Source organism: Rutidosis leptorrhynchoides, chromosome 4 (genome assembly GCF_046630445.1).
Source record: "Rutidosis leptorrhynchoides isolate AG116_Rl617_1_P2 chromosome 4, CSIRO_AGI_Rlap_v1, whole genome shotgun sequence".
NCBI classification, from domain to species: Eukaryota; Viridiplantae; Streptophyta; class Magnoliopsida; order Asterales; family Asteraceae; genus Rutidosis; species Rutidosis leptorrhynchoides.
The window spans coordinates 501,006,316-501,034,118 of record NC_092336.1 but is presented as its reverse complement, the minus strand read 5'-3'; the positions used below and the strand labels follow the sequence as shown (position 1 = coordinate 501,034,118).

At 34.5% G+C, this 27,803-nt stretch overlaps 1 non-coding gene across 1 annotated transcript; it reads left to right on the top strand.

Annotated features, from left to right (window-relative positions):
- The first annotated feature begins 12,410 nt into the window (after positions 1–12,410).
- LOC139846213 (small nucleolar RNA R71) lies at positions 12,411–12,517 on the top strand. Its single transcript, XR_011758944.1, has one exon. It is a non-coding gene; the product is annotated as a small nucleolar RNA R71 (small nucleolar RNA).
- Positions 12,518–27,803: the final 15,286 nt, after the last annotated feature.

Genomic DNA, 27,803 nt, shown 5'->3' with positions numbered 1-27,803 from the left:
GCATATCTGTTACTGTGAACTTTGACTGACATCTTTCAAAGATTCCTCCGTAATTAATGGGATTTTGGTATTATATATACATATGTAAATTATGTATTGAAGAATACCAAATCTAAATTCTACAATCTATTTTCATACCAAAAATTCTTTCCCTGATCATACAAGATGGATCCCTCAACCAGTTCGAGTTCCTCAGATTCCGACAGCTATGCCGATATGGATTTCCACATGAGCTCCGAAAGCAGCGTGACCGGAATGGATCAACCAATTAGCCATCATCTATTTTGGATGAATTTGGGATGGGTTCGTAATCTACTTAACCATTGGAGACAAGAAGAAGGTGATCCCTTTCATCCACCACATTGCCCTCTTGGCAATGAACCTGAAGCACTTACCGGCGAACCTGTCCGAAACACCATTTTCTCTCTCATTTCCAGAGTATCTCATCATGATTATATACTACACCAAATTCTAGATCTTATTTATCCGCTCGTCCGAACCAACAATCACTCCGGTGTAATAGAAGAAGTCAACGAGCTTCGCGCTCGGGTAGTGGCTTTGGAGAATATGGTGCAAACGTTACAAACACCTGCAGCAGCACCAGCAGCATAACTAGTACCACCATCAACAACATCAATAATACCATTACCACCACCAACAACAACTGCATCGCAAACCTCAACTTCACAATCTGTCCCATGAGCATCGACGTCATACGCCATGTAGATACCAAGGAATACCACAACGATGAAGTATTGATTCATAACTTCATTGGAGAAACATTCTACGACGATTATGTAATTTCTAAAGTTTAGAAATTATCTATCCTAGCCTTAACCATAAATCAAATGAGTTTAATTTAATATTAACTCATTAAATCTATATTACATCTGAAGAAATATACACATATATATTTCTATAAAGACTGTAATAAAATTCTTTTGTACCAAATATTAATTGTGAATTTTTTTTTTAACGGGTATGTAATACCCGAGAGATATATAAATTCACAATTAATATGTTACATTATTCGAATCTGATTCAGCAAATCATCAATTATACTCCCTACTTTCACAACAATATACATTCTTTTATAGAAATCAGAACAACCATACTCATTCAAAATCTAATAACATATTCCGTTTTTGAAATCTCAGAATTCGATTCAAGATATAACCGAAATCATCACTCTTAGATTCCTACATCTTTCAAAACTATACTTTGACTTCAAAACTGTCCTAGAACCTCATTTCTATTCATGGAACTCACAAAAATATTTGTATAATTCAAAATCTTAGAACATCATATGTATATTAACAATTACAATATGTGTTCAAACACTTCGAAATTCTTAAATACATGCGAGATGATGATCCAACCACACATTACCCACTGTCATGCACCTGAAAAGCTCTCGAAACCAAAGTTATAGTTTAACACGTATCCGTGTCATATCTTATGATATTTATTACCAAATATAATTTTTCAATCTCTTTCCAAAATAGACACTTTTGTCACAGCTTCATCAAATCACCTTCATTTGTTTATACGAATAAACCTTATTATAACAATTACCCCTTCATCATTGTTACCGGGGAACCTTTCATATCTCGCCACATTAGCAGTAAACTTATCAACAACTTCATTAACCTTCGACTTAAGCCTCTCCGAAAAGCCACTATACTTATTCATTAAAACCCCATCATGTACTCACCTACATCCTGTAACAATAATTGTCACACCAACTACTGGGAATTAGCAATCAGTATTTTGAATTTCGCGACAATTTTACGTCAAAAGTTATATGTATACATATAACGTCTATCTCCTAGACTTACATATTTCGAATGTGAATTTTCTGAAAAACATCCCAAACTATGAACTAGTTCTCCGAAATTGGAAAAATGATGAAGCAACAAAAACTGTAAATGACTTTAACAGTCAAAAGTTTGATGATAAAGAATAGTATGGTGGTAAAGCTGAGAAAAAGAGAAGGTTTGAAACTGGAAAACAGATTGAGCAGACCATGAAGGAGGCTGTGGACAAATCACAAAGACTAAACCTGCCCTCAAAGGATCCAAATAATTCAGTGTCTACTAAAATCGTTAGCAAACACCTTACTTCTTATTCTAAACCTTCACAGACAAATCTTCTTCATCATCCATCTATGTTAAGAATTCTAAGATATCATCGTATATTTTATTATAAATATCTTCGAGATTCCTGAAGATATTTTCACAACTATTCTTATCCGAAATCTTCTATCTATTCGCAATATCTACGTTACAACATAAAAAGAAACTGTGTTAGTTTCTAAATTCTGAAGAAAAAAAAATTCGAATTTAAATAGGAATGTTTTTGAAGTAGTGTTGGGAACTGAAGCATGAGTTAGTATAATATAATGACACTTGATCAATTGATTATATTACAGTAAGTCATACTTAGTTTCTAATGGAACGTGATGATTCACAGAACATACCGTCATCATGTACTATTTACACGACTCTTACATTCTACCCAATTTCCAAACATATTAAGAACATATCATCTTGATAGCTCTATATTTTTGAATATTCTGGTAATTTGCCAAATCAAGATCATGCCATTACGATTTTCTTCTTGGAACATTAACTATATTCATCCAAAAATTCATATCTACAAATTCTGGACCATTATCCGCTTGACTTAAGGTCGGGAAGAGAAAACGAAAGCATGAAGCTCCGAAATATAATGGAGAATATAAAGCCCGATAACAACCCCGAAATTACAAACCGTGTATATCAATGCGTATAGCAATATAAAGACACGGGAGAATGAAAAACACAATAACCCCAAGGTAATGGTAGAAGAAAATAACTTCCTCCGGTGGTAGATGAAAAAGAAGAATGACAGATATGAAAGTTAACAGTATATCAAGAATCAATACTGGATGAAGCATATTAACGAATGCTTTAAAGTATGAATTGGGGAGAAAGACTAGAAGGTGTGAGCTGTGGAAATAAAGAAATGAAGGGGGTGGATTTATAGTAAAATATCAGACAAAGAAATCGAGACAGATTATCACATTTAATCAAATAAGATCCTGATTTCCTTAATCACCGAAGAACCAAATCTTATTGCAAAGATTTTCTTTAAATCCCATGAATTCCGAAAATCAATCATAACTACGTCATCGGTTAAAACGAATATACGTTTACTCATTTCACTCTCTTGCGATAGCTTCACTTATACTCTTCGCGTAATCAAATTGTTTTATCTATATTACTCAATGATGATAAAACTCTATTTATTAACTCATATTCATCATGAAAACATTTTTAAAGTTAGCCATGACAACCTCGATCAAATTTCAGGACGAAATTTCTTTAACGGGTAGGTACTGTGACGACCCGGAAATTTCTGACCAAATTTAAACTTAACCTTTATATGTTTCCGATACGATAAGCAGAATTTGTAATGTTGAATCTCAAAAAGGTTGGAACTACATTCATGTAATCAATTACCCTTTGACCATGTTCGACGATTCACGAACAATTATGTGTATATAGATATGTATATATAATATATAATATTAACTGAAAACATTAACAAAGTATTAGATATATGATACTTTACATGAACGTATTTGTTTCGATATATTTATTGACAGAATTAAGAGATAATATCAAATGATTGAATTATCAGATACATTATGATATGATTACGGGCCTATGTTATGAGGTCCAATGTGATTTAAGAAATCTATTCTTTTTGACCACTCATTACTTAACCAGTATGATAAAAATAACGATATTTATATTTTATTTTATTAAATATATATAACGATTTAAATTAATATTATATATATTTATACGCTTATTAAACGTACATAGTTTTATACTTTTACTATACTTTAACTTTACATTTACTTTACTTTTACTTTACTTTAACTTTAATAATTCATACTTTAATAATTCACTTTAATAATTCATACTTTAATAATTCACTTTAATAATTCATACTTTAATAATTTACTTTAATAATTCATACTTTAATAATTCACTTTAATAATTCAAAAATCTATTATAAATAGAATTCAATAGGTTTCATTATTTCATAGAAATTTAAAAATATATTTCTCTAAACTCTCTCAATCGAATTACACACACACACACACACACACACACACACACACACACACACATATATATATATATATATATATATATATATATATATATATATATATATATATATATATATATATATTTACTTAGTATTATTTCAAAATATTATTAGTATACATAAAATACTACGACGGAGTTATATTCAGACGATTTCAAAAATAAGTTTTCAAACGGGATAGAGCTAAGAAAATTATGGGTTATAGCTATGGAGGTTATGGGTATTGATCGAGGGTATTGCTCGTGAGGTCAACCTAACGTTTATCATTTTCGTTGCGTCTACGTACTTTCCTGCAATATTGAATCACAATATTGATACGTGAGCATTCATATCTTATCTTTTATATATTAATAGTGTATCCCTGACTAGTGCTCGAGTATATATGAGTATGCATGTTTGTATACTTAGTTTCATCGTTAAATAGTTTATGATAAATCACGAATTTGATACATATGCTACTGAGATAAGGTATATGATATGCATGTCTTTGAAAAGATGAAGAAAAATTAATAACTTTTCATTTAGAAATCGTGTGGTTTCGATGAACGGATTAAAAGATATGGTCAACTGAATTATCATTAATTTTAATATTATTATTAAAACGATTATTATAATTGTTATTAGTTGATGTTATTACTAAAATTATCTTTATTACTAAAAATTAATATTTTTATTGAAACTATTATTTTATTATTTTTATCATTATTATTATTATCAATATTATTTTATCAAATAAATATACGTACAAAGATATTTTTACCACACGTAATATAATTACATTAATAATACATACCACTATATTTTTATGATATTAAGTGAATTTTATAAATTTTATTACTTGAGATATATAAAAGTATATTTTTATCATATATGAATTTTAATATAAATTTTTATTTATTAATAAATGACTTGTATTATTTAGTATAATAAGATCTGATAAATATATCTAAATATATAAAACGACTATATATAAGTTATATAATAAACATGTATAGATTTTGGAAGTCATTTTGGGTCAAGTTGACTTTTGTTGACTTTTGCATGTCGGTCTCGAGCATTAGGATTGTGATACACTACGACTTGACCTAAATTGTTAGACAGATATTGACCAACATATAAATATATATACTTAATATAGGTTCGTAAATCCGAGACAAACCCTGCACTTGTTCAGTGCCGTCATATACATAATTGCTACGAAATACAGTATTGTGAGTTTCATTTGCTCCCTTTTTAATTGCTTTTGCAATATATATTTTTTGGACTGAGAATACATGCACTGTTTTATAAATGTTTTACGAAATAGGCACAAGTACTAAAACTAATTCTATGTGGGTTTAAACCAGAAATATACTCTTAGCTTGGTAACATTAAACTACTTGTATATGTACGGTAGGCGCGAATCCTAAAGATAGATCTATCGGGCTTGACAAACCCCATCCTGACTATGGGATGCTTTAGTACTTCGAGGTTATTTTAAACACACCTGATCTGGTGTACTTCAGAGGGTAAAACATGAACGTTAAGGTTTGTTACCAGGTGCCTACAACTTATAGAATACTTTTATACACTTGCGAGTGTACGGATATTTATAGAAACTGAAATCTTGTGGTCTATTACTATTACGGAAATGATTGATTATGATAAACTAATGAACTCACCAAACTTTTGGTTGACACTTTAAAGCATGTTTATTTTCAGGTATTAAAGAAATCTTCCGCTGTGCATTAGCTCATTTTAAGGATATTACTTGGAGTCATTCCTGACATACTTTGAAAGACGTTGCATTCGAGTCGTTGAGCTCATCAAGATTAATATTAAGTCAATTATAGTTGGATGTAATATGAAATGGTATGCATGCCGTCAATTTTTGATGTAAATAAAGTTTGTCTTTTAAAAACGAATGCAATGTTTGTAAAACGTATCATATAGAGGTCAAATACCTCGCGATGTAATCAACTATTGTGAATCGTTTATAATGTATATGAACGGATCCTTTCAACGGTCCTTCTCTGCATAGAGTAACAAATTCGGTATTTGAATATGTTTGATTATTTGAACATTTACCTTCGTGTGACCATTTTCTGCATTTGCAACATCTTTCAAGGTGTCGTGCTCTTCTTGTTGCGGATTTTGATTTTCCTTTACCAAAATGTATATTATGATGATCTTTTCTGAGTTCTTTTCTTACTCCGTCCATTTTTTCTCTTATGAATGATACCAGTTCACTCGGAAGTGTGTCATTATTACGTTTAGTAATCATAGCGTGTAGCATTAGACCATGGTTCAGATCAAAGGAATTCTTCATCTCGTAAAAACTAAAAAAAAATAAAAATTCAGAATGGGGGAGAAGACTAGTTCTTTAGGGTCTGCTAGGGAAAGACCATTCGGATTCCATTCTCGGAAACTACACGAAAACAGAATATCTAACTCTAACAGAAATACATATTACCCTAAAAAGATTCGAACCTCCCCACACTTAGTTAGATGTGGTGTTGAAATTGTGATTAACCTTATTTTCAATTGGATCATCAACAACTTGTATATCTCTGACTTTTGCTTCAATCCATTTGTTGATTTCCTCCGTAACTTTCACAAATTCAACTAACATTTCCTTTTCTTTTGGTGATAAATTGGATACTAATCGGTTACATAACTTAAAGTTTTCCTTAATCCTAGCATCGTGAATCCGTTTATAAAGTTTCTTCGTTGAACTGTTAAAAATGGGTTCATCTAATTTCGTATCATCAACGGGGTTCTTTGTGATCGGATCATCATTAAGTGTTTCTTCATCTTCCCCACACTTATGCATTTTTATTGGTCTAACAGTTTTGGTTGGTGGAGATTTAAACTTTCGGTTCACAAAGGTGATCGATTTATCACCATCCCTAAGTGTCATTCTACCTTCTCTTACATCAATGAATGCCTCGGTAGTTGCTAAAAATGGGCAACCTAAAATTAGAGGAATATCAAGGTTTTCCTCCATATTAATCACTATGAAGTTTGCAACAAAGGTCAAACTTCCCACGTTAACAAGTAAATTATTTGCTATTCCAACCGGGTGTTTAATGGTTAGATCAAATGATTGAAAACCTATTTTGGTTAGTTTTAATTTACCCATACCTAATCTTTTGTATAAGGAAAGAGGCATAATATTTGCACTTGCTCCTAAATCTGCGAGTCCATTATATATAGCACCATCATTAAGCAAGCAAGAAATGATAAATTCGCCCGGGTCTCCTACTTTAGTAAGTCGAGTTGGTTTGTAAACCTTTTTTGGGTGTTCTTTTCTTGGTTCTTTCACTTCTATTTTAACTTCTTGTTCACATTTTTCTTCGTTTCTTGGAATGGGAGGTTTGTATAAGAATTCTTCTTCATCACTCCAATTTGAATCCTCCCTATTTTTCAATTTTGATTTTTCATATGTTGTTGATAACATATTTATGTTTTCATTTTGAAGGTTTTCTTGGGTGGTGAAATTATGATTGACTTCATTGTCAACTTCCATCGGACCATGTATGTAATGTTTAACTCTGTGACCATTAACTTTAAATTCAATCCCATTTGAATTTATTAACTCTATTATTCCGTATGGAAAAACTCTTTTGACTATAAATGGTCCAGACCATCTTGATTTCAATTTTCCAGGAAATAGCTTAAATCTTGAATTGAAAAGAAGAACTCTATCTCCTTCTTTAAATTCTTTTGAACTTCTAATTCTTTTATCATGCCATTTCTTCGTTCTTTCTTTATAGATTAACGAATTTTCGTATGCTTCATGTCTTAATTCTTCTAATTCGTTTAGTTGACTTAATCGTAGACGTCCGGCTTCATGTAAATCAAGATTACATGTCTTCAAAGCCCAAAATACTTTGTGTTCAATTTCTACTGGAAGATGACATGCTTTTCCGTAAACGAGTTTAAAAGGTGTGGTTCCAATTGGAGTTTTGTAGGCTGTTCTAAAAGCCCAGAGTGCATCCTCCAATTTCATGGACCATTCTTTTGGATTTGATCCTACGGTTTTCTCTAGAATACGTTTTAAAGCTCGGTTGGTATTTTTAACTTGTCCACTTGTTTGTGGATGATAAGCGGTTGAGATTTTATGAGTTACTCCATATCTTTTGAGAACTTTCTCAAGTTGATTGTTACAAAAATGAGTACCCCGATCACTTATTAAAGCTTTCGGTGTTCCGAACCTTGCAAAAAGACGTTTTAAAAAGTTGACTACAACCCGTGCATCATTAGTTGGGAGAGCTTGTGCTTCCGCCCATTTAGATACATAATCAATGGCAACGAGAATGTAGAGATTATTATGAGATTTTGGAAATGGACCCATAAAGTCAATACCCCAAATGTCAAATACTTCACATACTTGAATGATATTTTGTGGCATTTCATCACGTTGACTTATTTTTCCGACCCTTTAACAAGCATCACAGGATTTGCAAAGAAGGTGTGCGTCTTTGAAAATTGTAGGCCAATAGAATCCAGCATCGTAAACTTTTCTTGCTGTAAGTTGAGGCCCATAATGCCCTCCTGTTGGCCCTGTGTGACAATGGTTTAAGATTTGACTAGCTTCATCTCTGAATACACATCGACGTATTATTCCATTGGGACAACTTTTAAACAAATGTGGATCTTCCCAGAAATAGTGTTTTATATCACTAAAGAATTTCTTTCATTTTTGGTACGACAACCCTTTTTCAAGGAATTCACATACTAAGTAGTTTGCATAGTCTGCAAACCATGGAATTTCATTATAATCTATCTTCAATAGATATTCATCAAGAAAGTTGTCTTGTATGGCCGATTCATTCAGAACTTCTAATTCAGGATTTTCAAGACGAGTAAGATGATCAGCGATGAGATTTTCTGCTCCCTTTTTGTCTCGGATCTCTATATCAAACTCTTGTAAGAGTAAGATCCAACGGATTAATTGTGGTTTGGCATCTTGTTTCGAAAATAGGTATCTAAGAGCAGAATGGTCGGTATAGACCACCGTTTTTGCTAGAACGAGATATGAACGAAATTTGTCAAAAGCAAAGACAATAGCAAGGAGTTCTTTTTCAGTAGTTGTATAATTCATTTGTGCTCCTTGTAATGTCTTACTAGCATAATAAATAGGTTGAAATCGTTTTTCAATCCTTTGTCCTAAAACGGCTCCCATTGCAAAATCACTTGCATCGCACATGAGTTCAAACGGTAGATTCCAATTTGGAGTTATCTTGATCGGCGCATTAGTGAGTTTTTCTTTAAGAATATTAAAAGATTTGATGCATTCATCTGAAAAGATGAATGGAGCATCCTTTTCTAGGAGTTTATTCATAGGAGTGGCAATTTTAGAAAAATCTTTTATGAAACGTCAGTAAAAACCGGCATGCCCTAGAAAACTCCTAACTCCTCTAACATTGGTGGGATGTGGAAGTTTAGCAATTACATCTACTTTAGCTCTATCTACTTCAATTCCTTCCTTTGAAATTTTATGACCATGAACGATGCCTTCTTTAACCATGAAATGGCATTTCTCCCAATTAAGAACTAGATTTGATTGTTCTCATCTAATAAGCATTCGTTCAAGATTAACTAGACATGATTCAAAAGTATTACCGAAGACTGAAAAGTCATCCATGAAAACTTCCATGCATTCTTCTATCATGTTGTGAAAAATCGCCATCATGCACCTTTGAAAGGTTGTAGGGCCGTTGCAAAGTCCAAATGGCATGCGTTTGTAAGCAAAAGTACCATAAGGGTACGTGAATGTGGTTTTCTCTTGGTCCTCGGGTGCTATTGGAATTTGAAAATATCCGGAAAAACCATCAAGAAAACAATAGTAACTATTTCCGGCTAATCTTTCCAACATTTGATCAATGAAAGGTAAGGGAAAGTGATCTTTTCTGGTGGCGTCAATTAATTTTCTATAATCAATACAAACACGCCATCCTGTTACAGTCCTAGTAGGAATAAGCTCATTTTTTTCATTTGTGATGACAGTCATGCCACCCTTCTTAGGTACGCATTGAACTGGGCTTACCCATGGACTATCAGAGATTGGATAAATTAAACCTGCATCAAGCAGTTTAATAATTTCTTTCTTAACAACATCTTGCATATTAGGATTTAATCTTCTTTGGCGTTGCACATACGTTTTATGACCTTCTTCCATAAGGATTTTATGTGTGCAATACGAAGGACTTATTCCTTTAATGTCATGAATCTTTCATGCAATAGCTGGTTTATGAGCTTTTAGCACAGTAATGAGTTGAGATTTTTCATTTTCAGTAAGAGAAGACGATATTATTACAGGTAATTCAGATTCACCATGTAAATAAGCATATTCCAAATGGTTTGGAAGTGGCTTTAATTCTAATGTCGGTGGTTCTTCTATCGATGATTTATATCGATATCTGTCTTCCTCTTTTAGCATTTGAATTTCTTCTGTTGTTGGTTCATATCCATTAGCCATAAGTGTAGCTAACATTTCAGTTTCATCAATTGGTTCAGTTCCTTCTCCTAAAGAACATCATGTTTCTTGTAATTCTGGAAATTCTTCTAACAATTCTGCATGTGAATCTATAGTTTGAATATAATAACATGTATCATCTGCAGATTGCGGTTGTTGCATGGCTCTATCAACTGAAAAGGTAACACTCTCGTCCTCTATACTTAGGGTCAGTTTCTTACCAAACACGTCTATTATTGCTTTAGCCGTGTTTAAGAATGGTCTTCCTAATATTAGAGGAACTCGAGAATCTTCTTCCATGTCCAGAATAACAAAATCTACTGGAAATACTAAAGTACCAACTTTAACTCGCATGTTCTCCATTATCCCTCTAGGATATTTTACTGATCGATCGGCTAGTTGTATGCTTATTCGTGTTGGTTTCAATTCTCCAAGGTCTAGTTTAGCGTATAGTGAATACGGCATTAAATTTATACTAGCACCTAAGTCTGCCAATGCTTCTATTGAACTAAGACTACCCAGAAAACATGGAATTGTGAAACTTCCTGAATCAGATAGTTTTTTTGGTATCTTATTCAATAGTACTGCAGAGCAATTAGCATTCATAGTAACAGTCGAAAGTTCTTCCATTTTATTTCTATTCGTGATTAGATCTTTCAAGAATTTAGCATATCTAGGCATTCCTGAAATCTCATCAATGAAAGGAAGATTTACATTTATTTGTTTAAACATATCCAAAAATTTGGATTGCTCGGCTTCAAGTCTTTCTTTTCTCATTTTACTCGGGTAAGGAAGTGGTGGTTGGTATGGTTTAACATAAGGTTTAGCCTTAACTGTGTTATCTTCATTAACCTTTTCAACTACCGGTTCTGTTTCCTTATCTTGCTCAGATTGTGGTTCTTGTGGAGTAGGAATAGTGTCATCAGAAATTACAGGCATTTCAGGTGGTTTAAGTGTAATACCACTTCTTGTGGTAATGGCTTTAGCTGTTTCATTCCGGGGGTTAGCATTTGTATCACTAGGTAGACTTCCCGGTTTTCTTTCACCTATCAACCTTGCTAGGTTGCTCACTTCTTGTTCTAGATTTTGAATAGAAGCTTGTTGATTTCTAAATGCTTGAACATTTTGTTCATTGGTTTGTTTCTGAGATGTGAAAAATTGAGTTTGAGATTCAACTAGCTTCAAAATCATATCTTCTAAATTTGGCTTTTTATCATCGGTTTGTGGTGGTTTGTTTTGAAAAATTGGTCTTTGCTGATTGTAAGTATTGTTGGATACTTGTTGATTGCTAGGACCTTGTTGGTTGTTGTATGGAACATTTCGGTTATAGTTCTGATTTTGATTGTAGATTGGTCTTGGCGGTTGATAATTATTCTGATAATTATTTCCAGGCCTTTGGTTTATGTATGAAACATTCTCTCTTTGTTCCATTGTTAGTTCAATACTGAGACAATCTTTTGTTAAATGTGGTCCTCCACACTGCTCACAACTAATTCGTATTGAGTGAATATCTTTAGTCATCTTTTCCATTCATCTCTCGACAACATCTATCTTTGCAGAAATGGAATCAAAGTCATGACTATAATCGGCTATAGCTGCTTTAGAAGATCTAATGATATCTTTTTCTTGGTGCCACTCATGTGAGTGGGAAGCAGTGTTATCAATAATTTTGTAAGCGACAATTGCGGTTTTCTTCATAATGGAACCTCCAGCTGCTATATCGATGTCTTTTCTTGTAGTGATGTCGCATCCTTGGTAGAATATTTGTACTATTTGACAAGTGTCTAAACCATGTTGCGGACATCCTCTTAACAACTTTCCAAATCTTGTCCATGCTTCATATAGAGTTTCATTTGGCTTTTGTGTGAACGTAACAATTTCTCCTTGAAGTCTTACGGCTTTAGATGCCGGAAAGAATTGTTTAAGAAATTTTTCAACTAAAACATCCCATGTATCAATTGCCCCTTCAGGTAACGATTCTAACCAATCTTTGGCTTCTCCCTTTAAAGTCCAGGGAAATAACATGAGATACATCTGTTCAACCTCCACTTCTCGGATTTTAAATAGTGTACAGATCCTGTTAAATGTACGAAGATGTTCGTTTGGATCTTCCTTCGGCGCACCACTAATGTAACACCCTGATTTTTTTTAATCACAGCGGAAGTCTTAATTCACATAATTACCCTTAGTTAATTACTTATTACAAACCACCGGTGTTACGTTAAACAACTAGTTACATATTTATAAAAGTTAAGACATCAGAGTTCGTCTTGTCAAACATATCATCAACCCGACTCTTGTCCCTACCAGCACTAAGATCCAAAACCTGCAAGGGAGGAGGTGAGGGGGGATTAGCACGAGGCTAAGTGAATGGAATCATCTAACAGATCTAGCATACAGTACCAACTTGTACAACTACAGCAACTACAACCATCAATAACAGGCAACTGACAACTAATAACTAGCAACTATTAACTGACAACAATCAACTAGCAACTATGCTCCAACTAGAGACTCGGTGGCTTGTACGAGCACATGACCACTAGCTGATCAGTCTAGCGTCGACCGAAAGTCCTTACTACTGAATCCCCAGTATAGTAAATCCACACGTAGGTGATGCGTCATTCATCACTATACTCAATAAACAGTAGCCAACTGGACCCAACCACAACAAGGTTGACCTCTCTGAGCTGAACCTAACAATAATAGGTTCCAACAGGCAACTACAACTTGTGCACACAACTGTTAAGCAACTACCACTACGAACAACTGTCCCTACGACTAGCATGGCAACTCTACAATGATCATTATTACAACATATCTACTAAGCATAGCAACTATAACAGTATAACATAGTAGCACAACTTGCTACTCTATACTACACCCGGAGATAATCCCACTCACCAATTACCAGAAACTGCTCAGTTATTATTTCTGAGCTTCCTCCTTGTCCTTATAACCTGAGAACAACACAAACAAAGTTAATATACATATCCAATAAATAATATAATCATTTCATACAATTAACTAGGTCATAACACCATATATTCATAATTTTATGAGTCTACATCATGACTCCATTCAATAATGGCATACAGGTGCGTGCAAAACACGACATACATACAAAAACTCCATTTTTGACCCAAAAACATTTTGATCTAGTTTCTTAAAAGTTCACCATTGAAAAGTATTCTTTATTTCGATTCTAACGATAGTTTATTCATAAAAAACGGAGTTACGTTTTGAAAGTTACGCCCGCTTCAATTTCACAAAAGTACTGTAGCAAATAGTGGCACTGTAGCAACTCGGTACTGTAGCAAATAGTGAATCTGTAGCAACTCGGGTACTGTAGCAAATAGTGACACTGTAGCAACTCGGACTGTAGTAAATAGTGACAATGTAGCAACTCTGGTACTGTAGCAAATACTGTAGCAAAATACTGTAGCAACTGGTTTCGAACTACTTCGCTGATTTTGAGCATTTTTCGCCCTCGATTTTTGAGTGTTTTTGATCAGTTTTTAAGCACATGAAAGCTACTAAACATATATATAAGCTATTTCTAACATCAATTAACACTAACAAACACAATTCAACAAAATTCAAGCTAAAAAAAGCACACTTTTATTCAAGAACACAAAAACCGAATTTCTAACAATCAAAGCATGGATTCAACAAGACAAACCTGAGATGATGCTCACAATGATGCTAGAAATCAGTCTCTAAAGTCTCTTAATCCAATTTTAAGTTTAGATCAATTAGGATTTCAAGAGTGAAGGAGTTAGGTACGGGAGTAATATTTCTAATTTGGGAAAAATGATGGAATAATCCAGATTCAAGCTATTTATATTGGGTTATAAAACTATACCCCATAACACACGGATATTTACCAGTTATCTGATATCTTTCGTACTTAATTTGACTGCCCTAACGGAGTGCAAATTAAACAAACGAACCTGTTCTGTGACCCTTGTCACAAACTGGTCTTAACTAAACAACCAAATAATTATAAACATATAATTATAAAAATCACTAATTACGTCATACCCCAGGGTACAATGGTCATTTCATCTAGGCCCAAAACGCGGGTGTTACAAATCTACCCTCCTTAAAAGAGATTCCGTCCTCGGAATCGGGTCAACTATGGTCAACAAACCCAAAAAATTGTTACTCGCACCGCCAAAATACACGGTTAACTTTATCGATCTTATCCCCGATACCGACAATATCTACCACAATTGCATAGGGAAATGAGATTCCTGACGTCAATACACTCCCGATACCAAATAACTTGTCACAATCTTCGTCGATCAACGTCCGTTAATCCACCTAAGCCCACAAATTACACGATCAAGTCAAATAATCAGAGTCAAATTCGTGTTTCTTCGCCATTCCATATCATAAATTTCACGATCTGTCATCCAACTCAACTCTTTATACAGTCCACTTTTCCCAATTATCCAAAGCTTAGGCAATAGAATTAGTCATCATGCTAAAATCTATACCTAGGTCCACGAAATTGTCTCGTAAGTCAACAGAACTTCACAGGTTATTCGTCTCATATCCAGTCACATCACAATCCAATATAGTACAGGCCGCCTAATTTTCCTTCAGCTTCCCAGAAATTTCGTATGATTTATCACAATATACTTCTGTTGGCCAGACACAAGCATATTATCCTAAATCATACCTTCATTCTGAGTTGCTCGTAACGGAAAAATTCTACTTGTCTCATTCACTAACTTATGTCCAATCAATTTCCCCAATAAGCATCGGTAATTAATTTAACTACTTTATGACTAATCAATCACAACATCTGTCCAACCATAGTTACTCAAATCTTGTCTATCAATCATCCAAATATAATCTACCAACATTACTACACATCCAACAAGCATAGGAAATCGCAACATATGTTCATCAATGTCAAAAATACGCTCAACTAGCAGTATCATACATCTGTTTAAGCAATGGAATTATCCAATCAGCACAGTCCTCTTTCTATCATATCAGTTACAACAGTGTTATTATCATATAATCTCATGTCGGCAAAAAGTCCACTACATCAGGGTACCCAACACATCTCTATCAAATTCACTGTTTTCAATCTCACAATAAACCTAAAGGTCACCCTTACCCAACCAGGCACACAAGGGTCGCAACTAAGCATACAACAACATAGCACAACAAAATAAATCTTACACTACCATCAAGATTTATCAATCTAAAACACACATATATGTATATATACACAATCATACATATATACAACTAAACAGTACGAGGATTTTGAATCATACCTACATTCACATCATAATCAACATCTGCATCTGCAACCATTTGATAAGCTCTTGCTGTTGCCGTAGGTGGATTCTTTCTTTTCTGCCCAACTGGAGAACCAGAAGATCCACCTACTGATCCCGACTGCGCTCCTGGCCCCGCCCCAGAAACTGATCCTCTTACATACGGACACTGAGCTGACCTATGCCCCACTTAATGACATCTCCAACATACATCCTCTTGGAACGAACACATCCGAATCTCGTGTCCCACAATACCACATCTCAAACATCTTTTGGTTTAATCTGAACAAGGACCACTATGAGATGATCTGCAACTATAACACCAAGAATTCTGACTTGATGCTGACCCACTATGTTCGGACCCACTTTTCTGTTTCAACTTAACAGACTTCTTTGACCTACAGTCCGAATGACTCATCACCTGATCTTGTTGTGGCATCTCATAACCTACTATTCTATTCCTTGCTGCTCTGACATCATCCTCTACCATCTTGGCCATAACAAACGCTTGCGATAACGTCGTCGCCATCATAACCATTGTTCTGTACTCTGGTAAAATTATGTTAACAAAGTGCTGAATTCTGGACTGCTCATCTGGAACCCACTGTTGCACAAACCTTAATTTATCCATATACTGCTCAATCACCTCATCTATCATCATCTGAGGTGTCATTTTCATTGCCAGAAATTCTGTCTTAATTCGATTGAGGTCATAAGATGAACAATACTGCTCACAAACTTTACTATAAAATTGTTCCCAAGTAATCATGTTCACTTGCTCTTTTGGTATACTAGAAGTAACCGTATCCCACCAAACCATTGTCCTATTCTTCAGCATACGACTAGCATAAATAACCTGCAATTCTGGTTCACACTGACATACCTCAAAAACCTTTTCTATCTCTCTTAACCAGTTAAGTGTTACCGTTGGGTTAGAACTTCCTGAGTACTCTGGTGGATTACAATTCAGAAACTGTTTGAAGGTACATTTCTTTGGTTATTGAAACATCGGCATCTGATACGGACCCCACATATGATTTGGGAACTGTTGATTAAACTGAGGTGGCATCTGATACTGTTGAGGAAACTGATATTGAGGTGGTAACCATTGCTGTTGTTGGAAAGCACTTCCAATTTGCTGATAATTATTTGACTGCACCGGATACCCACTAATCGTCTGATTCGGTACACTACCACTTGGATTCACGGTTACCTGACGTTGTTCTAATTCCCTTATTCGATCACGTGCTTCCTTTAACTTACTTTGCAAATCTAAAATTTGTTCCTGCGGATCCTCTTCTGAAACATATCCGTCTTCATCTAGGGCTCTGAATGTTCCGGGGGCTGACGGACCAGTTGCGTTTCCTGTATTATCTGCCATATCTGTACTACCACAACAACTCACACAAACTCTTAGTGGAAATCAGGTTAGTACCTATCAACTAACACATGTAATCCCTACATTCACTTAACCCATCCCCTCAGATATGTTTGACACAACACAAGGTTTGGGAACATGACATTCAACCCAATGTACATGCGGCCAAACCTATGCTCTGATACCAAGTTGTAACACCCTGATTTTTTTTAATCACAGCGGAAGTCTTAATTCACATAATTACCCTTAGTTAATTACTTATTACAAACCACCAGTGTTACATTAAACAACTAGTTACATATTTATAATAGTTAAGACATCAGAGTTCGTCTTGTCAAACATATCGTCAACCCGACTCTTGTCCCTACCAGCACTAAGATCCAAAACCTGCAAGGGAGGAGGTGAGAGGGGATTAGCACAAGGTTAAGTGAATGGAATCATCTAACAGATCTAGCATACAGTACCAACTTGTACAACTACAGTAACTACAACCATCAATAACAGGCAACTGACAACTAATAACTAGCAACTATCAACTGACAACAATCAACTAGCAACTATGCTCCAACTAGAGACTCGGCAGCTTGTATGAGCACACGACCATTAGCTGATCAGTCTAGCATCTACCGAAAGTCCTTACTACTGAATCCCCAGTATAGTAAATCCACACGCAGGTGATGCGTCATTCATCACTATACTCAACAAACAGTAGCCAACTGGACCCAACCACAACAAGGTTGACCTCTCTGAGCTGAACCTAACAACAATAGGTTCCAACAGGCAACTAAAACTTGTGCACACAACTGTTAAGCAACTACCACTACGAACAACTATCCCTACGACTAGCATGGCAACTCTACAATGATCATTATTACAACATATTTACTAAGCATAGCAACTATAATAGTATAACATAGTAGCACAACTTGCTACTCTATACTACACCCAGAGATAATCCCACTCACCAATTACCAGCAACTACTCAGTTATTATTTCTGAGCTTCCTCCTTGTCCTTATAACCTGAGAAAAACACAAACAAAGTTAATATACATATCCAATAAATAATATAATAATTTCATACAATTAACTAGGTCATAACACCATATATTCATAATTTTATGAGTCTACATCATGACTCCATTCAATAATGGCATACAGGTGCGTGCAAAACACGACATACACACTAAAACTCCATTTTCGACCCAAAAACAGTTTGATCTAGTTTCTTAAAAGTTCAACATTGAAAAGTATTCTTTATTTTGATTCTAACGATAGTTTATTCATCAAAAACGGAGTTACGTTTTGAAAGTTACGCCCGTTTCAATTTCACAAAAGTATTGTAGCAAATAGTGGCACTGTAGCAACTCGGTACTGTAGCAAATAGTGACACTGTAGCAACACGGTAATGTAGCAAATAGTGACACTGTAGCAACTCGGGTACTGTAGAAATAGTGACACTGTAGCAACTCGGACTGTAGCAAATAGTGATACTGTAGCAACTCGGGTACTGTAGCAAATACTGTAGCAAAATACTGTAGCAACTGGTTTCGAACTACTTCGCTGATTTTGAGCATTTTTCGCCCTCGATTTTTGAGTGTTTTTTATATATAAGCTATTTCTAACATCAATTAACACTAACAAACACAATTCAACAAAATTCAAGCTAAAAAAAGCACACTTTTATTCAAGAACACAAAAACCCAATTTCTAACAATCAAAGCATGGATTCAACAAGACAAACTTGAGATGATGCTCACAATGATGCTAGAAATCAGTCTCTAAAGTCTCTTAATCCAATTTCAAGTTTAGATCAATTAGGATTTCAAGAGTGAAGGAGTTAGGTACGGGAGTAATATTTCTAATTTGGGGAAAATGATGGAATAATCCAGATTCAAGCTATTTATATTGGGTTATAAAACTATACCCCATAACACACGGGTATTTACCAGTTATCTGATATCTTTCGTACTTAATTTGACTGCCCTAACGGAGTCCAAATTAAACAAACGAACCTGTTCTGTGACCCTTGTCACAAACTGGTCTTAACTAAACAACCAAATAATTATAAACATATAATTATAAAAATCACTAATTACGCCATACCCCAGGGTACAATGGTCATTTCATCTAGGCCCAAAACGCGGGTGTTACAACTAAATTGGCATTGATTAGTTACCATGTGTAGGATTTGTCCTTTGATTTCATAATCTGCCGCATTAATGCCTGGTTGAGTAATTGCGTGACCTTGGCCAGTGCGTTTAGCTCTCATTCGGTCTTCCATACTTAGAGGTTCCAGATTCTCCATGATTGAATTTGTTGAATCTGAATCACTAGAGGATTCTGATTTAATGGGTTGTTCCTCGACAATCTCTGTTTGAATGATTGGTGGTTCCGGAGGAAAGATTAATGGTTCAGGATCTCTGAATTGTCCCTGAATATCCTCCGGATTCTCAATTGTGAGGTCGGGTTCAAAAAATGGATTGTCGGAAATTTGAATTGGAGTACTTGGTCGACTTGATGACGATTCTAAAGAAAAATCAACGGCGATAATATTGGCTAGATGTCTTAATCTGGTTACAGGTGGTGAACGTATAAAAGGTGGTGAACGTTTTGCTCGGTGCATTCACTGAATTACCTATTAGTTATAAAAGATAAAAATTATATAAGTTATCAAATTAATAGACTTTTCTGATTTTGCCCACGTTTCGAATAGCCAATAGATGCAGCAGGGAGCCAGAACCCTTTAAATCGGAAGCTCACAACTCAGCCACTAACAAATCTAACTATTACTACGAAGCAGAAAATTTGGATGTCTATCAATTTAACCACTTAAAATAATTCTTCGTCGAAATTTAAAGAAATTTTAGAGAAGAAATAGAAAATATTTTAAGTCATAAAAACTAGAGCGTCGAGAAATAAGAAAGAAAGAGTACGTCGAAAAATAAAAGGTCAAAAAATAAAAATAAGAAAGTAGCGCGTCGAAACTAAAAAGTCTAAAAACTAAAAATTAAAACTTACGTCTAAAAATATTAAAGCTTAAAAGGAATTCTATATTCAAAACAGTATAAACTTAAAAAGTACTAAAATTTATAAAAACAGTGTCGCAAAATTCTAAAGCACTTAAATCTTAGTCTAAATAAAAAGTACTTAAGGGATTTTACGGCAAAGCCTAAAAATCTAGAAATTAAAATAACTATGGCAAAAACTATGACTTAAAACTAAATACGAACGAAAAATACAAATATTACGCTAAAACGAATAAAAGGATACAAAATATAAAAATAAACTTAAGGTTGTAAAAAGTACAATTTTTATAAAAATATTAATTTTATATTATTTATTTTATAAAACTATTAATTTTATATATTTTAATAAAACTAATTAAACTAAATAATACAAATTAATTAAAAACTAAAACAAATTATTATTAAATATAACCCTAATTAGGGTTTAATAATAATAATTATTAATAATTTAAACCCTAAACTGGTCGGCTGAGGTTTCAGGCGGGTCAAATCAAGCCATGCGATCGCATGGTCTTCGCATTATAAATCCATGCGGTCGCATGGAGTAGAGTTTCGGGCCAGAAATTGGGCTGCTACAGTACCGGGCCCGAATTCAGTTTATTATATATATATATTTTTTTATATAGCGTTGCGCTTTCGGCGTTTAACTTTCCCCGGCAGCGGTGCCAAAAATACTTGATGTGCGTAGAGGTGTATACAAAATAGTTATATTTTTACAAGGAAATACTATTAAATACGATACAATTTTACACAAGTTATTTATTTATTTATAGAGTGGATATACCTAAACCTTGCTACAACACTTATAGGCAGTGCACCTAATCGTACAGTAGTGTAGTTTTTAGTAAGTCCGGTTCGTCCACAGGGAACTCGCCAAGTTTAACGCTATATTTTTAACAAATTTAATAATATATATATGTAGTATTATTATTATAAAAAGGGGGGTTTTTATCGTTTAATGACCGGTTTGTCGATTTTAAAATTTTAGTCGCAGTTAAAACCTAATGTAAAATATTAAAAATAAATATAACTTAATTTAAAGCGTAAAGTAAATAACGATAATGAAATTGCGATAATTAAAAAGTACGATAATTAAAATAACGGTAAATAAAATTGCGATAATTAAAAAGTACGATAATTAAAATGACAATAAATTGAAGTGCGATAATTAAAAGTGCAATTAAATATGAAATAAAGGAAATTAAATATGAAATAAAGGAATTATGCTTGTTTAAACTTCCGTAATCATGATGTTTGACGTGTTGATTTTAGTTTATTACCATGGGTTAATTGTTCTTTGTCCTGGATTATTTGATATGTCCATACGGTTTTGTCCATAATAGTCCATCAGTCATAATCATAAAGTGCGGAAGTCTTCGTCAAATTATTCTTATTCCCGAAGTCAAATATTCCAACTAATTGGGGATTCGAATTGTAACAAGGTCTTAATACTTTATTTAATGAATACACCAGGTTATCGACTGCGTGTAATCCAAGGTTTTATTACTTTGTTAACAATTACACCAATTACCCTTGAATGTAATCCACCCCTGTTTCAACAAGTCTATTAACTATTAATCCAGTTCCGTGTCCGGTAAAATGAACAATTATTGGTATTTATAGATATCCCGCCCACCGTACCCAGTCAAGCGTATGTGGTTATATATAAATACGTCAAATTATAAGTCTATATATTAAATTAACGAGGTATCATTTAGTTAATATAAAGCCCATTAATAGCCCATAGTCTAATTTCCACAAGTGTCGTTCTTTTGTCCAAACCCCAATTATGGTATAAAGCCCAATTACCCAATTTTAATATTTAGCCTAACATCACGATTACTTCGGCATTAAGTAAGCATAATAATAACTTAGCTACGAGACATTAATTTAAAAAGGTTGAACATAACTTACAATGATTAAAAATAACGTAGCGTTACACGGACAGAATTTCGACTTACACCCTTACAACATTCGCTAACATACCCTTATTATTAAAATTAAAATTAAAATTAAAATTAAAATTATAATTAATATATATATATATATATATATATATATATATATATATATATATATATATATATATATATATATATATATATATATATATATATATATATATATATATATATATATACGTTGATAGATAGGAAGAGAAAAAGATGTGATTTTGATCAACCAAAACTGCGAATTTATAGGACCTGACCCTCAAAATGGGGCCATGCGATCGCATGGATTTTACTCTTCCAGGCCATGTGATCGCATGGCCAGCTGGGAGAGCTCACATGTCTTTGTTTGCATCTTGCCGACAGTTTATAAATATATATATAATATATAAATAATTTTAAGAATTATTTAAATATTATATTATATTTATGTGCATAGTTGACTCGTAATTTTTAGTCCGTTGCGTCGAGCGTTGAGAGTTGACTCTGGTCCCGGTTCCGGATTTTTGAACGTCCTTGCGTACAATTTAATATCTTGTACTTTGCGTTTTGCGTCTTGTACTCTTGTAATTTCGAGACGTTTCTCATCAATAATTTGAACCACTTTGATTGTACTTTGTACTTTTTAGCTTTTTGGTCGTTTGCGTCTTCAATTCGTCGAATCTGTCTTTTGTCTTCACCTTTTATTATTTAAACGAATATCACTTCTAAATAGAACAATTGCAACTAAAAGCTTGTCTTTCTTGAGGGATAATGCTATGAAATATATGTTCGTTTTTAGCATTATCAGGTCACCAAATTCTTTGCATAAGGCCGGGGAGGTGGAACCAAAAAATAATATCATCAACGTAAATTTGAACCAAGAGAATGTGATCGTGGTTTTTACGGATGAATAGCGTTGTATCAATCGTTCCACGAGAGAAGCCATTGTCCAGCAAATACTTTGTCAAGGTCTCGTACCATGCACTCGGTGCTTGCTTCAGACCATATAAAGCTTTCTCCAAGTAATAGACGTGGTTTGGATGAATGGGATCAACAAAGCCTTCTGGTTGATCAACATAAACTTCCTCTTGAAGATGACCATTCAGAAAAGCAGTTTTGGCATCCATTTGAAACACCGTGAACTTCATGTGAGAAGCAAATGCAAGGAAAAGACGAATAGCCTCAATCCTAGCAACCGGAGCAAACGTTTCGTCATAATCAATACCCTCTTGTTGTCGATATCCCTTGGCCACAAGACGTGCCTTGTTTCGAACCACAATTCCATCAGAATCCTTCTTGTTCTTAAAAATCCACTTAACCCCTATTGGTCGTTGACCCGTTGGTCTTGGAACTAATCGCCATACTTTTAAACGATCAAATTGACTTATCTCTTCTTGCGTTGCTACTACCCAGTTCGGATCTAGTAAAGCTTGAGCAACCGTTGTTGGTTCAATTTTACTAAGAAAGGTAGTGTATAAACACATATTCCGAGTAGCCCTTCGAGTGAGACTGGAGCAGATGCATCACCAATGATAAGATCAATTGGATGACTTTTACTCCATCGGTTGTTATGTGTAAGAGGTTGTACATCAGTGGTATCCGTTGGAACATCAACCGTTGTTGACGTTGAGCCTTGATCCGCTTGATCTGATGTAACATCATCTAATGGATTCAATTGAGTATCTGGAGAAATAACAGGAGTTGTTTCAACTGATGAATCTTGAATTGATTCAAGATTATCTGTATCTGGAGGTGGAAGGGAGGATGAAGAAGCAACGGGTGAATCAGTTGGTGTTGTATCTTCATCAAAAAGACTTGATTGAGTCTCCACAGTAGTTGACTGTGTTGGTGTAACCGGTACGGTTTGAACATTTGAATTTCGTTGAGGAGCATAAAGACTATCAAACAAGATATCCAGTTCCTCTGTTGTTAACGTAGGAACACCCTTCTTCAAGAAAATTGAGTTTTGCGCAAAAGAAGTAATAGCTAGGCTAAGATCGGGTTTTGAACTGAGTTGTTCAAAAGCCATTCCCGATAATTCATCGAACCTTACATTAATGCTTTCCTTGATCTTCTTTGTCCGTTTGTGATAAACACGATAAGCAACTTTGTTCGAAGAATAACCAAGAAATATGGCTTGATCGCCATGTGGATCAAACTTTCTGAGGCTGTCAAAATCGTTAAGCACATAACATATACAACCAAAGACACAGAAATATTTGACATTCGGGCGTCTACCATGTAGTAACTCATAAGGAGTTTTATCAAAACGTTTATTAATGATTCAGCGATTTTGGGTATAACATGCAGTAGAAATGGCTTCCCCCCACATTTTAGGAGGTAGTTTGGAGTAAGCATGCATCGTTCGAGCTGCTTCGCACAACGTACGATTACGTCGTTCGACGACTCCATTCTGTTGAGGGGTTCGTGCAGCAGAGAACTGATGTTCAATGCCTTGGGCCTTCAAATAACTATCAAGCAGGTCGTTCTTAAATTCCGTCCCATTATCAGTTCGAATACTCTTAACATGTTTGTTAAAAGAGCGTTGAGTCTTTTTAATGAACTCAATGATAATGGAGGGGGTTTCTGACGTTGTTCGTAGAAGGAAAATCCATGTAAATCGGGTATAGTCATCAACAATAACAAGCACATGTTTCCGGTCACCAAGACTAGAAATCCTCATGGGTCCACATAAGTCCATGTGCAATAATTGCAAGGATGATGAAGTACTGGGGTGTTGCTTAGGTGGATGAGAAGTCTGTTTCAGCCTACCCATCGCACATGATGGACACACATGATGCTTATCATATTGAAAGCTTGGAATACCATCAACTAAGTCTTTAGAGAGTAGTCGATTAATACCCTTGTAATTCAGGTGAGACATCCGGTGATGCCATAACCATGAATTCTCCTTCGTTGAATGAGTGACCAAACACATGGTTCCATGTGATGGTGCATCATTGAGATCAATAGTATAAAGTGAAGCACAACGTTTACCAACAAGGAGATCGTTTTCATCGGTGGATTGCCCCGAGCATTGACGACGTTCAAACAAAACTTTGATATCTCCATCACGAAACTGGCTAACACTAAATAAACTGCACCCCAAAACCTCAACATATGAGACCCGTTTGATCGTTATGCCATTCTTCACAAAATCTCCATAACCCGTTATAGCTGCAATCTCATCATTTCCAAAAGTAACCGTTCCTAGGAATTTGTCAATGAAATTGACAAGCAAGGATTTATCACCCGTCATATGTCGAGAACAACCAGAATCGATATACCAAACACAGACGTCGAAACCCTGTAAACGTTAATTTCCTAGAGTTTAGGTACTTAAAGTTTCTTGGGTCCTTTTCGGTTAGTACCAACAATAAACTTTGGATCAACAATGAGATAATCACGTAAAGCATCATGCAATTTAGACAATAAAGCATCATTTAAAACCACATTACATGAAGCATAATACATAATATCAAGTTTTACATCGTTATCAGAAGTCTTAACACACAACTTATTCCAAGTAGATGTTTTGTTTACAGACGAAAATTGAAAAACATGAGATGATTTCCTAGGTCGACTAGCAGATTGCTTTGGTTTAGTTGCTACTTTCTTAGTCGTGGACTTAGGAACCCATACAGACTTGTAAGTCAAATTTGGATTATAACCTGTGACACGAAAAACACCTCTGTTAGTTAGACGTCCAAACTTTTCAGTTGACACATGAGATGATTGATTTTGCAAAATTTCCAATTTGATTTTACGTTCCTTTGCATCATACTCACTTATATCAGGTTTTGGACTCTTGTGTTGTGTTGACTTGACTGATTTTTGTAAAAGACTTTCCTTTGATTGATTTTGCATTGGAATCATAGGAATCTTTTCAGTTAACACAGAACCATTTTGAGAATGAACTCTGTTGACAACAAATTGTGTTGAAGGTGCAACTTTTGAAACACGGTTTCCAAATTGAGAACGTAGTGGGTTTTTAAGAATAGTAATGGGTTTTACATCCTTAGATGTTGTTGTCCCCTTCCCCTTCTTAGTCATCCCACCAACACTTGTAGATACAATGGTTTCAACAATGGACGATTGCTTAAGTGTGTTAGCGTGTTTTAGTTGAATTATTTTTTGTTTTAAGCTCTTAATCTCAAGACATAATTCCTCTGCAGAAACTATCACTTCACCTTCCTTAAAATCATAAGTACATTCTTTCTTTGGAAGTAGAGGTAATTTATCATACAAAGCAAGCATTTTTTCTAATGATTTACACTTAAGTTGCAAATCAACATTTTCCTGTTCAACTTCACCTAGTATACGTTTTAAGTTTTGTACAATAGGTAAGTTCGCATAAAATTCATTCAAAGGATCAATTGGTTTGTTAAAGTCTATCAGGTTTACAGGAGTTGGTTCATCTTAAGGTTCTACCTTTACATCTAAATCAGTTTGACCTAGGGATTCTGTCTCAAAGAATACAGTTAATTCATGTGCTAGGTCTTCACGGAAAACATTATCAGAACATGCAGGCAAAGGTGGTAGAATTGGTTTCACATCAAAAGTTGGTTCATCAAACACCTCATCTATGGCAATAATGCTAGAACTAGGTTGTCATAACCCGACCTTAACCATAAGGACGAATACAATAACATATGATTTCATCGCGAGGTATTGACCTCTATATGCGACATTTTTCAAAAACTGCATTCGTTTTTACAATACAAACCATAGCTTTTATTACAAATACAAGGTTTAAACAACTTAATAATGATTATCGTTTAGCGATAATCTTAGACTTACAAACTTTACATGTGATAATAACAATACGACCTCCAACATATTTTACATTACAAATCCTCCGATATGCAGTTTTATTTTTGACACAAATATGCATACTCAAGATCTTGCTTAAATTCAACATGTTGCAGCGGAAACTTTTAGTTATCACCTGAGAATAAACATGCTTAAAACGTCAACATAAAGTTGGTGAGATATAGGTTTAATGCCGACAGCGTTATAAATATAGACCACAAGATTTCATATATAAACGTTTTAATAAAAATATTCTAAGTTGTTGAGCACTTGATAACCATACTTAACATTTAATCAACGTCGCATATTCCCTTTATTATGAAATCTTACTACACCGTACCAAGTGTAGTTACCGAAACGAAGTACTGTGCAACCGTTGAATAATGGTCGTCCAGTCCGGTTGGGGTTGTCAGGCCCGATAGATCTATCAACAGGATTCGCGTTTACAATACCTCATGTAAATAATAGTTACCAAGTTACAGGGAAGTATGCCAGTGGTACAACTCAACGTAGAATATATATTTTTAATCACTTGTGTCCATAACGTAAATCATAAAATGCATGTATTCTCATCCCGAAATATTTAGAGTTTAAAAGTGGGACTATATACTCACTTTTGCCTTGAAGGTATTTATCACGACTTGGTCTCCGATAGATATCACAAACTTAACCATATATATAATATATCAACATATTTTCTTTTCAAGTAATCGTTACATATATATATATAC